Source organism: Scyliorhinus torazame, chromosome 18 (genome assembly GCF_047496885.1).
Source record: "Scyliorhinus torazame isolate Kashiwa2021f chromosome 18, sScyTor2.1, whole genome shotgun sequence".
Lineage (NCBI taxonomy): Eukaryota > Metazoa > Chordata > Chondrichthyes > Carcharhiniformes > Scyliorhinidae > Scyliorhinus > Scyliorhinus torazame.
In genome coordinates, this window is record NC_092724.1 from 5,583,169 (window position 1) to 5,595,343 (window position 12,175).

At 47.4% G+C, this 12,175-nt stretch overlaps 1 long non-coding RNA gene across 1 annotated transcript in view; it reads left to right on the forward strand.

Moving 5' to 3' along the window:
* LOC140394765 (uncharacterized) overlaps positions 1-9,236 on the forward strand; it is a 238,306-nt gene extending 229,070 nt beyond the window's left edge. Inside the window, exon 4 of the long non-coding RNA XR_011935989.1 lies at positions 8,527-9,236. This is a non-coding gene — a long non-coding RNA (uncharacterized lncRNA). The remainder of the gene's footprint in view (positions 1-8,526) is intronic.
* Positions 9,237-12,175: the final 2,939 nt, after the last annotated feature.

Genomic DNA, 12,175 nt, shown 5'->3' on the forward strand with positions numbered 1-12,175 from the left:
TTACCTTTGATATACCCGCATCCACAACACCCCCCACTCTGCTGAGCAGGGCACACCCTGAGTGGTTGCAAAGACACTGGCTGCACCTGGGATTCTATAGCTCTTCCTCTGTCCACCATTGGTCACTTAATGTCTCAGTCAATCAAGGAAATAGCTGGAGGCATATCTTTGTTTCCCTGATTCGCAGTGGCGGAGTGGGATCGTCACTGGACTGGAAATCCAGCGACCCAGGGAAATGCTCTGGGAACAGGGGTGCAAATCCCATCACGTTGGATGGTAAAATTTGAATTCAGTAACAAATCTGGAACAAAATGTCTGATGATGACCATGAAACCATTCTCGATTGTCGCAAAAAACCATCTGGTTCACTAATGCCCATTAGGGAAGGAAATCTGCTGCCCTTACCTGGTCTGGCCTACACGTGACTCCAGACCCACAGCAATGTGGTTGACTTGGAAATGGCCTCTGAAATGGCCGGATGAGCCATTCAGTTAAAGGGCAAATAGGGAAGGACAAGAAATGCAGGTCCAGCCAGCAACACCCACATCCCGTGGATGAATAAAATAAAAATTCAGATAAACCTGCCAACATGCAGGCAGTCAGGTGCGTGCTGAACTGTCAGGAGAAATGTACGGAGGTAGGGAGGTGACTGAGCCCTTCCCTAGCCTTGCTACTTGTACCCATCCCACGTCCACACATACGCACAGCCTGCTGGGATCTCCTGCTAGGGATCAGGATTGGGATTGCTAATATTTCTCCTCCCTAAACCCAGAAGCACCGAAGCTGAACGTAGCATCCCTAACTACTGCTGAGATGAGTTACTTTCAACCCAGCTGTAAGTGTAACTCACTGGCTTTGCTCACTAATGGCAGCTGAGGGTTCGCACTGAAATGCCGAACACAGTCCACCCAATGTTATTTCTGTTTCATCTTTAGTCTTTTTTTCACTTTTAGACTTTCCATTTAAAACAGCAGGTTCTCTCCTGCCAGGAAGGGGCCGAGTGACTCACACATGAAGCCCAGACAGAACAGGCCTTCAACTTGTGGTGGGTTACTCCACCCAGTGGTGTGACTGAGAACTGCCTAAACTCACCGGAGTCATTTTAACTTCTGGCAATATTACCGCGTTTTAACGGGGAAGAAACGAGTCCCGTTTTGGGAGCGTTTAGCCTTGTGTTTCTCGACACCTGCAGCACAGGAAATGCCGCACCAAGGCCGCACTTTCCTTCATTTTCGGCGCTAACGGCTCAGTTCGTCTGTCCAGAAAGAGATTGGAGCGCCATTCTTAAATACCCCCCAATCTCCCAACCCCCTCCCCCCCACCGCAGTCTCCGCCCCCCTCCCAACCCCATCCCCAACGGTTAGCACTGCTGCCTCACAGCACCAGGGATCCGGATTCGATTCTGACCTCGGGTCACTGTCTGTGTGGAGTGTGAAGTTTCTCCCCGTGTCTGCGTGGGTTTGCTCCGGATGCTCCGGTTACCTCCCACAGCCCAAAGATGTGCAGGTTAGGTGGATTGGCCATGCTAAATTGTCCCTTAGGGTAGGGTTGCAGGAAAAGGCAGGGGATTGGGCCTAGGTGGGGCGGTCTTTTGAAGGGTCAGTGCAGACCCGATGGGCTGAATGGCCTGTAGGGTATCTATGATTCTATGAATATGACAATTTACCTGTTAGGGGGTCCTCGAGCTGCCCTCACCCTACCTCATAAGGGCAGGGCACCTAGGGCCCGATCCCCGGCACAAGTAACATGCCACCGGGGCACCTTGGCACGGCCAGGGTCCCTGAGTGCCAAGGTGCCCAGGTGGCAGCAGGAGCGCCACGGTACCACTGTGTCCAGCGGCCGACCACTCTTGGGCCTCCGATGGCCTGGGAGACCCCCACCCCAGGTGCCATTACGCCTGGTCCACATTTGTGTGGATCAGTGCTAAACGGTGCCCTGGCGAGTGAGCTCCAGAGGCTTCTGCATCATTTGGCTCTGGGAGTCCTGATGGCTCCCTGTTGTCTTCACCATGGTGTCAATGCCCTCAACGATGGTCCTCAGTGATGGGACCATGCTTTGCAGTGCCTCCATAATGTCCACCTGCGTTGGGACATGTCCCTCATTGAGTGGTACATGATGTCGAGGCCCTCAGCCATGGCCGTCACAGACTGAGCCATGCTTGGGCACCACCACTCAAGATGCTGATTTTGTGCTCCAGGCTTTCCACTGCGGTCACCACTGTAGCAGCGTTGGCCTCGGTGCCACACGTTGTTGGCACCATCTTCTGCGCCCGTAGCCTTTTGAGTCGTTGATATCCCCTCATGAATCTCAAAGCCGTATCCGAGCATCTGCATCAGCTCTGGGAGAACCTTGTCCAGAGGCTCAGCATCTGACTGGGACCCAGCTGTGTCCTGGGATCCAGCAGACCTCCGACTGCTGATTCCCTTGGATGTTCCTGCCTCCACCTGATGTGCATCAGCAACTATGTGGTGCGCATCAGGTTGTGCCCCCGAAGCCTGTCCACTCATGTCACCCACCGAGGTGTGTATCTCTGCGCTGGGGGAGGGTGTGGATGATAGCTGCGATGCGTCGATGGTGGTCTCCTCTGAGCTCTCCTATTCTTGGTTGGTGAGGGAGTGGAGGGGGGGGGGGGGGGAATGACTCCGGATGGCCTGACCCCATCAGATGGAGATCCTGCAACACAATGGACATGTGGTCAGTGAGAGGGAAGGTCATCTGGGTGAAGGGGCAGTGGATGCTCAACTCTGTGGCGCAGGGCACTCTTGCTGTCAGTGACTGCTCTCTTCGTGGCCAACGCCGCTATCTCCAGGGTCTGTTCCTCATAGGGGGTCATTGAATCTCTGGTACTCCGCCCCCCTGTCTGGGCCTATCCTTGCTATAAATATTCATGGAAAGGGAAAGGGAATCGCTTCTGGACACCACTCCTCATGCCAGAGCAAACCAGAAAGGATTCACTTCCGGCGGGAGAACATACTGAATTCTCCGCTGTCGGGGTTCTCCATTTTGCCGGCGCCCGGGGGTTTCCCGACGGCGTGGGGCTGCCCCACAATGGGAAACCCCATTGACCAGCTGGCGAAACAGAGAATCCTAATGGCGTTCGGGTGTGGCGGGACAGAGAAACTCACCCACAGTCTCCCAAAAGGAGAATCCTGCCCATTATTTTGGTCCTAAGCTCTTGGACTGTCTCCCTTCTGACGCTCCTTAAAGTTACCTTTTGTCCCAAGCTTTTGCTTATCTTCCCTGTGGCTGGGTGTCATATCTTGTGTGATCATGCTCCCGCGAAATGCCTTAAGTAGCTGTAGTGCACTAAAGGTGCTATATTGAACATAGAACATAGAACATAGAACAATACAGCGCAGTACAGGCCCTTCGGCCCACGATGTTGCACCGAAACAAAAGCCGTCTAACCTACACTATGCCATTATCATCCATATGTTTATCCAATAAACTTTTAAATGCCCTCAATGGTGGCGAGTTCACTACTGTAGCAGGTAGGGCATTCCACGGCCTCACTACTCTTTGCGTAAAGAACCTACCTCTGACCTCTGTCCTATATCTATTACCCCTCAGTTTAAAGTTATGTCCCCTCGTGCCAGCCATTTCCATCTGCGGGAGAAGGCTCTCACTGTCCACCCTATCTGACCCCCTGATCATTTTGTATGCCTCTATTAAGTCTCCTATTAACCTTCTTCTCTCTAACGAAAACAACCTCAAGTCCATTAGCCTTTCCTCATAAGATTTTCCCTCCATACCAGGCAACATCCTGGTAAATCTCCTCTGCACCCGCTCCAAAGCCTCCACGTCCTTCCTATAATGCGGTGACCAGAACTGTACGCAATACTCCAAATGCGGCCGAACCAGAGTTGTACAGCTGCAACATGACCTCCTGACACCGGAACTCAATCCCTCTACCAATAAAGGCCAACACTCCATAGGCCTTCTTCACAACCCTATCAACCTGGGTGGCAACTTTCAGGGATCTATGTACATGGACACCTAGATCCCTCTGCTCAGCCACACTTCCAAGAACTTTACCATTAGCCAAATATTCCGAATTCCTGTTATTCCTTCCAAAGTGAATCACCTCACACTTCTCTACATTAAACTCCATTTGCCACCTCTCAGCCCAGCTCTGCAGCTTATCTATATCCCTCTGTAACCTGCTACATCCTTCCACACTATCGACAACACCACCGACTTTAGTATCGTCTGCAAATTTACTCACCCACCCTTCTGCGCCTTCCTCTAGGTCATTGATAAAAATGACAAACAGCAACGGCCCCAGAACAGATCCTTGTGGTACTCCACTTGTGACTGAACTCCATTCTGAACATTTCCCATCAACCACCACCCTCTGTCTTCTTTCAGCTAGCCAATTTCTGATCCACATCTCTAAATCACCCTCAATCCCCAGCCTCCGTATTTTCTGCAATAGCCTACCGTGGGGAACCTTATCAAATGCTTTGCTGAAATCCATATACACCACATCAACTGCTCTACCCTCATCTACCTGTTCAGTCACCTTCTCAAAGAACTCAATAAGGTTTGTGAGGCATGACCTACCCTTCACAAAGCCATGCTGACTATCCCTGATCATATTATTCCTATCTAGATGATTATAAATCTTGTCTCTTATAATCCCCTCCAAGACTTTACCCACTACAGACGTGAGGCTCACCGGTCTATAGTTGCCGGGGTTGTCTCTGCTCCCCTTTTTGAACAAAGGGACCACATTTGCTATCCTCCAGTCCTCTGGCACTATTCCTGTAGCCAATGATGACATAAAAATCAAAGCCAAAGGTCCAGCAATCTCTTCCCTGGCCTCCCAGAGAATCCTAGGATAAATCCCATCAGGTCCCGGGGACTTATCTATTTTCAGCCTGTCCAGAATTGCCAACACCTCTTCCCTACGTACCTCAATGCCATCTATTCTATTAGCCTGGGGCTCAGCATTCTCCTCCACAACATTATCTTTTTCCTGAGTGAATACTGACGAAAAATATTCATTTAGTATCTCGCCTATCTCTTCAGACTCCACACACAATTTCCCATCCCTGTCCTTGACTGGTCCTACTCTTTCCCTAGTCATTCGCTTATTCCTGACATACCTATAGAAAGCTTTTGGGTTTTCCTTGATCCTTCCTGCCAAATACTTCTCATGTCCCCTCCTTGCTCGTCTTAGCTCTCTCTTTAGATCTTTCCTCGCTACCTTGTAACTATCCATCGCCCCAACTGAAACTTCACACCTCATCTTCACATAGGCCTCCTTCTTCCTCTTAACAAGAGATTCCACTTCCTTGGTAAACCACGGTTCCCTCGCTCGACGCCTTCCTCCCTGCCTGACCGGTACATACTTATCAAGAACACGCAGTAGCTGATCCTTGAACAAGCCCCACTTATCCAGTGTGCCCAACACTTGCAGCCTACTTCGCCACCTTATCCCTCCCAAGTCATGTCTAATGGCATCATAATTGCCCTTCCCCCAGCTATAACTCTTGCCCTGCGGGGTATACTTATCCCTTTCCGTCATTAACGTAAACGTCACCGAATTGTGGTCACTGTCCCCAAAGTGCTCTCCTACCTCCAAATCCAACACCTGGCCTGGTTCATTACCCAAAACCAAATCCAACGTGGCCTCTCCTCTTGTTGGCCTATCAACATATTGTTTCAGGAAACCCTCCTGCACACACTGTACACAAAACGACCCATCTATTGTACTCAAACTATATCTTTTCCAGTCAATATTTGGAAAGTTAAAGTCTCCCATAATAACTACCCTGTTACTTTCGCTCTTATCCAGAATCATCTTCGCCATCCTTTCCTCTACATCCCTAGAACTATTAGGAGGCCTATAAAAAACTCCCAACAGGGTGACCTCTCCTTTCCTGTTTCTAACTTCAGCCCATACTACCTCGGAAGAAGAGTCCCCATCTAGCATCCTCTCCACCACCGTAATACTGCTCTTGACTAGCAGCGCCACACCTCCCCCTCTTTTGCCTCCTTCTCGGAGCTTACTAAAACACCTAAACCCCGGAACCTGCAACATCCATTCCTGTCCCTGCTCTATCCATGTCTCCGAAATGGCCACAACATCGAAGTCCCAGGTACCAACCCATGCTGCCAGTTCCCCTACCTTGTTTCGTATACTCCTGGCATTGAAGTAGACATACTTCAAACCACCTACCTGAACACTGGCCCCCTCCTGCGACGTCAAATCTGTGCTCCTGACCTCTATACTCTCATTCTCCCTTACCCTAAAACTACAATCCAGGTTCCCATGCCCCTGCTGCATTAGTTTAAACCCCCCCAAAGAGCACTAACAAATCTCCCCCCCAGGATATTTGTGCCCCTCAGGTTCAGATGTAGACCATCCTGTCTGTAGGGGTCCCACCTTCCCCAGAAAGAGCCCCAGTTATCCAGAAATCTGAATCCCTCCCGCCTGCACCATCCCTGTAGCCACGTGTTTAAATGCTCTCTCTCCCTATTCCTCATCTCACTATCACGTGGCACGGGCAACAACCCAGAGATAACAACTCTGTTTGTTCTAGTTCTGAGCTTCCATCCTAGCTCCCTGAAAGCCTGCCTGACATCCTTGTCCCCTTTCCTACCTATGTCGTTAGTGCCAATGTGGACCACGACTTGGGGCTGCTCCCCCTCCCCCCTAAGGACCCGGAAAACACGATCCGAGACATAAATGCAAATTGTTGTTGATGATGAGGTATTTGATGATGTGGTACCTAAAAGTACGATTGGGGAGACAATATTGAAATACAATTGCATCCCAACAATTTAAATGTCTGTAAATGCCTCCAATGGCCCAAAAGCAAAAGACTCCTTTGTCATTTGGAAGGTTTAATTTCAGTACTTATGCCGTTTAAGCAGCATCATCATTAATGATCACCAAATGTAATTAGGAATAAGACTAGCTTAGCACAATAGAGTGCGGTCCTTTATCAAGTGCAGTGTGATTGATGACCGGGCTACGTTTTCTAATACTGGCCAATAACAGTCTCATTCCCAAGCACCATAACAACCGAAGCTGCAATAACTAATCGATTAATCAGCTCGCTACAATTTACATTAAGTCTATTGAAAAGAGGCTTGTCAATTAATCATTGTTGTTATTTTACTTTCGTTAAAACTGGAGTGAGTTCACCATATTGAAAGGATATTCGTAGCACGCACTCACAGGAGGTTATTTAGCTATTGGTAAATTGTACAAGGACTGAAATCATCAGGTGAGAAAATTTCATTTTGTCGGGAAAAGCAAAAGACTTGCATTTCTATAGTGCCTTCCGCAACCACAGGACATTTCAACTATAATAATCTTTATTATTGTCACAAGTAGGCTTACATTAACACGGCAATGAAGTTACTGTGACAGAGCTGTATAACGAATGAAGTACTTCTGAAGCGTAAGAAAAAACAGCAGGAGATTTTCATGTAGCAAGTTGCTGTGGATAGCGGTGTGATCATGTCCATGTGATGTTGATTGAAGGATAAATATCAGCCAGAACACCAGGGGTAACTCACTTTCTCGTCTTCAAAATAGCACCATGCAATTATTTTATCTCTGCCCAAAGGACCTCAGTTAACATCTCATTCAAACAAAAAACAGCAGCACTGGGGGCGGCACAGTGATTAGCACTGCTGTCTCACAACGTCAGGGACCCGGGTTCAATTCCGGCCTTGGGTGACTATCTGTGTGGAATTTGCACGTTCTCCCTGTGTCTGCTGCAGTTTCCTCCCACAGTCCAAAGATGTGCAGGTTAGGTGGATTGGCCATGCTAAATTCCCCTTAGTGTCCAAAGATGAGCAGGTTAGGTGGGGTTACGGGGATAGGGTAGGGGTGTGGGCCTAGGTAGGGTGATCTTTCAGAGCGTCAGTGCAGACTTGGCTTCCTTCTGCACTGTAGGAATTCAATGGGATGTGCGCTCAAGTCCTGGAGCAGGATTTGAACCGATAAACTGCTAAGACAGAAGTAAGTGCCAATAAACCACAGAATGACACACAAAGTAGGTACTTGAATGTTGCTGAAAAAAGATGTGTTGCCGAAGCTTTTCACCTTGCACTCATCAGGACAAATGCGCTGGAGGCGCAGCGTCAGAAGATAATATTCCCCTGAATTCCGACCTGCCCACTCTATAAATCTCCTAGTTCCCACCCTCCCCGCCACCCTCCGTAAACTGCCCAAGCCCTCCCCGCCCAAAATCCAGACTCACCTTGTTCCGGGATCCATGAACCTGTTTGCAGTGCTGGCAATGCGCTCTTGGCACTGCCGGGACTGCTGGAGCTGCAGGCAAATCGGTGGGACCGACAGCTCCTGAGGGGGGGGCTTACTCCCCAGTGAGGGGCGCAGGTCCCACTGGCAGCGTATGTAGTCCAGCCACAGCTCGTTACAGCTGCAGAGTGAAGGGTTGGGGTGAAGCGAGCTGACTCCACACCGACATTGCTTCTGGGAGGGGCAAGCCATACACCCCTCCTGCAATATGCTACCACCATCTCTGTGTTCTTCTTTCTCTACAGATGCTGCAGGAACGGCCATTTCCAGCATTTTCTGTTTTCAGTTCAGGTTTCTATCATCCACCGTATCATAGAAGTGGAACTTAGCTTGGAGCAATGCGGTGTTCTGGCCGGAAGCAGCGGCAGAAAGCAGGTCACCCGCCCAGCACATACACTGATGTCACATGCCCTGCATGTCCGTGCATTTGCTGCAAAATCACGGAGGAAAGATTCATCCATTTTCGAACTGCAATCAAGCAAGGAAACAAGAGTGGGAAGAACCGAAAATGGATCATTTTAAACAAAGAAAGAACCAAAATCGGGAACAAAGCAGTATAACGTTGGGTTATTGAGATGTGTCTTTGTTAATTGTGCCAATGCCATTCAGCATGCAAAGCCTATGTGTGTTATATGCAGGGAAGTACTGGCAAATGGGAGTTTAAAACCCACAAAACTTCGAAGGCATTTGAAGACAAACATGGCGCCTTCAAAGATTTTTTTTCATAGGATGCAGCGAGAACTTAAACCATCAGCTGGAGCCTTAGCAGAAATGTAACATCTAATGACAAAGCTCCGGTTTCATCTCACAAGTCCCGAAAGATGTCCTGTTAAGTGAATTAGACATTCTGAATTCTCCCTCTGTGTACCCGAACAGGCGCTGGAATGTTGCGACCAGGGATTTTTCACAGTAACTTCATTGCAGTGTTAATGTAAGCCTACTTGCGACAATAATAAAGATTATTTACTCTTATTTGAATTTGGTTTGTTTCTTCCCGTGAATGAGTTCTGTGTCTTCCTTTGAGTGTTCCTCTCTGGAGAAATTATTACTGTGTGGCCAGTTCTGCCACAATTCTTACATTGGCTGTCCTTGCTCCAACAATCAGCCTGTGAATGGTCGATTTTTGCCTAGTGATGACATGCCTGTTGCTGGGTAGACTTCTTCTGGGCAGCAGCCAGTTTCTGGATCCTTGAGCTTGCCCTTAGTTGAGAAACCTCCTTAGCCGTGAGCTCCATTAAAACAGCTATAAAATATCTAATGCAGTCTTCAGCAGGATTTTCATTAATAATCTTCTTTGAATGTCCACATTTTTTCTAATCACACACTAAACGATCTCTGATTGTGTCATCTAACGAATCACCAAATTCCCCAAACTCTGCAAGTCGCTTGAGGGTTGCAACAAACTGTGCAATATTTTCCCCTTCTAACTGATTCCTTCAATGGAAACAAAACCTTGTCGTAATGATCAGAAGCTTTAGTGAAAAATGATCATCTAATATTTTCATTCGTTCTTGATATGTCTTATCTCTGTGATCTCCACCTTAGCTAAGCTTCTTAGCAAATTAAACGTTTTGCTTCCAATTATACTGCGAAATACAGGGACCTTAATCTCTTACCAAGTTTTATTGGCTTGAATATAATAATGGAATCTCTCTGAGTACGACGTCCAGTTCACTGAGCCCTCATCAAAACAGTCCATCGTGCCAAAACTTCCCATAATTTTTCACGGTATTGGAATGCTCTCCCCATTTGCTACATTCGGTGGTCTAGTTCATTCAAGATGTATTGCCAATTTATAACAGCTTTAACGTTCATCAGCTTTAACTTGTGACAAAAGTTATGACAATCCTTTATTTCCAGCCTTGCTCTGCCTCCGTCTCTTATTGTACTGCACATGGCAAGCTCTGCATCTGACTCCTCGTATTGCCCATTCAAAAGCGGTACGGGCACTTCCTTTGAATTTCTGCCCAAATCCGTACTGGTTCCGGTACCAGAGATGACCGACCTGCTGCTAATCAGTTGGGATTAATCTGTTGATGCTGCAGTGATTTTTAAAAAAATGTTCTGTTTCTTCTGATCCGTACCTCATCGCCAGTTTTATTTTTGTGAACAATTGTATCTTTAGGCTAAAGAAATCGGATTTCAGGATGCAAGATTAACAGAGGTTTATTGAATAGGTCTTCACTGTACAAAGTTTGACACTAGACTCCCCAAAAACCCGCAAAGTAGCCGATGATGTCATATAAGTCATGTGGCTCAGTTCTCATTCCACACAACTACAATAACCCACATATACAACAATAGGAAGGCAAATGGAATATTGTTGTTTATTGCAAGCGCAATGGAATATGAAAGCAAAGTTTCATTGCAACTGTACAGGGCCTTGGTCAGAATACTGTGGAAAGTTTTGGTGTCCCAATTTGACAAAAGGTGTAATTGTGTTAGAAGCAGTTCAGAGAGGGCTCACCCTGACTCATTCCTGCGATAAAGGGTTTATCTTATGAAGAAAGATTGAATAGGTTTGGGCCTTTGCCCATTGGAGTTTAGAGGAATGAGATTTGATCTTATATAATATCCTGAGGGAACTTGGTAGCGTGGACAAATTTGTGGAGACCAGAACCAAGTAACACTGTTTAAAAATAACAGATCTCTCTTTTAAGCTGGAGATGAAGATAATTTTTTCTCTCAGAGATAGTCTGTGAAATTCTCTTCCTGAGTGAGCAGTGAAGGCTAGGTCATTGAATTTCTTCAAGACTGAGTTAGATTGTTGCCAAACAAGGGGGTCAAGGGTTAAGGGGGCAGATTGGAAAGTAGCGTCAAGACCACAATCAGCTTAGCCGTTAGCTTATCAAATGGCAGAAGAGGTTCAAAGTATCGAATAACCTAGTGGTGCTCCTAAGTCCTAAGTTCCGTTCCTTACTGTGATACACATTAAAATATACCCTTGGTGGGGCAGCACAGTGGCGTAGTGGATAGCACTGCTGCTTCACGAGGTCCCAGGTTCGATCCCGACTCTGGGTCACTGTCCATGTGGACATTCTCCCCGTGTTTGCGTGGGTTTTGCTCCCACAACCCAAAGATGTGCAGGGTAGGTGGATTGGCCACGCTAAATTGCCCCTTAATTGGAAAAAAAAAATGAATTGGGTACTCTAAATTTATTTTTAAAAATATTCCCTTGGAATCCAGTGGCTGCTGCATGGTTTGGCTACTTCCCACAGAACACACTTGAGGCTAAGGTAGATTCTGGGGATGAGCAAAATGGTATCAGAAGACTTGAAGGGACAAGAGGGGTAAGAGTAAAGGTGTAGTGTGTGACGCAGTTTCCTTCTTCACGTTGACCAAACCCAGAGTGAGAGCTTGGTCACACACTGAGGAAAGCAGGACCAGGCAGTCACAGAACGTTTGAGTTTGGTACTGTGTGCAGTATAGCTACAGTGGAGTGTCATACCAGGTTTATGAGCTGCTTGGGGCAGCGAGGGAGGGGAAGGGTCTTTGTGCACCTCCTACGCATTTTTTTAAACTTACTGAGTTAATTTAGATGTTTAGACAGTGTGGGCACTTCCGCCCACACTCAAAATGGTTATATTTTAACAGCTGGGACGAGAAATCTACACAAGTCTGTGAGCACACAGAATTCTAATAGATGCCAGACAGTATAAACAAGTCTGGCTGGAGTCGGTACTGGAATTACTGCTCTCGACAATTCATTGTTCACAACTGCACATTGTGAAAAAATATAATTATCGCGCCTTCACTAAAAGCCTGTTTACTTACATCAGTTAAGTGGGCTCCAAAGTATGGAGTAATTCTTGGCTGTTTCTTCCTTCCACATCTTCAATGCTTTGACCGTTGCGCAGAATCAAAGCAGTTCGAGGCAGCCAGCTTTCACATGTA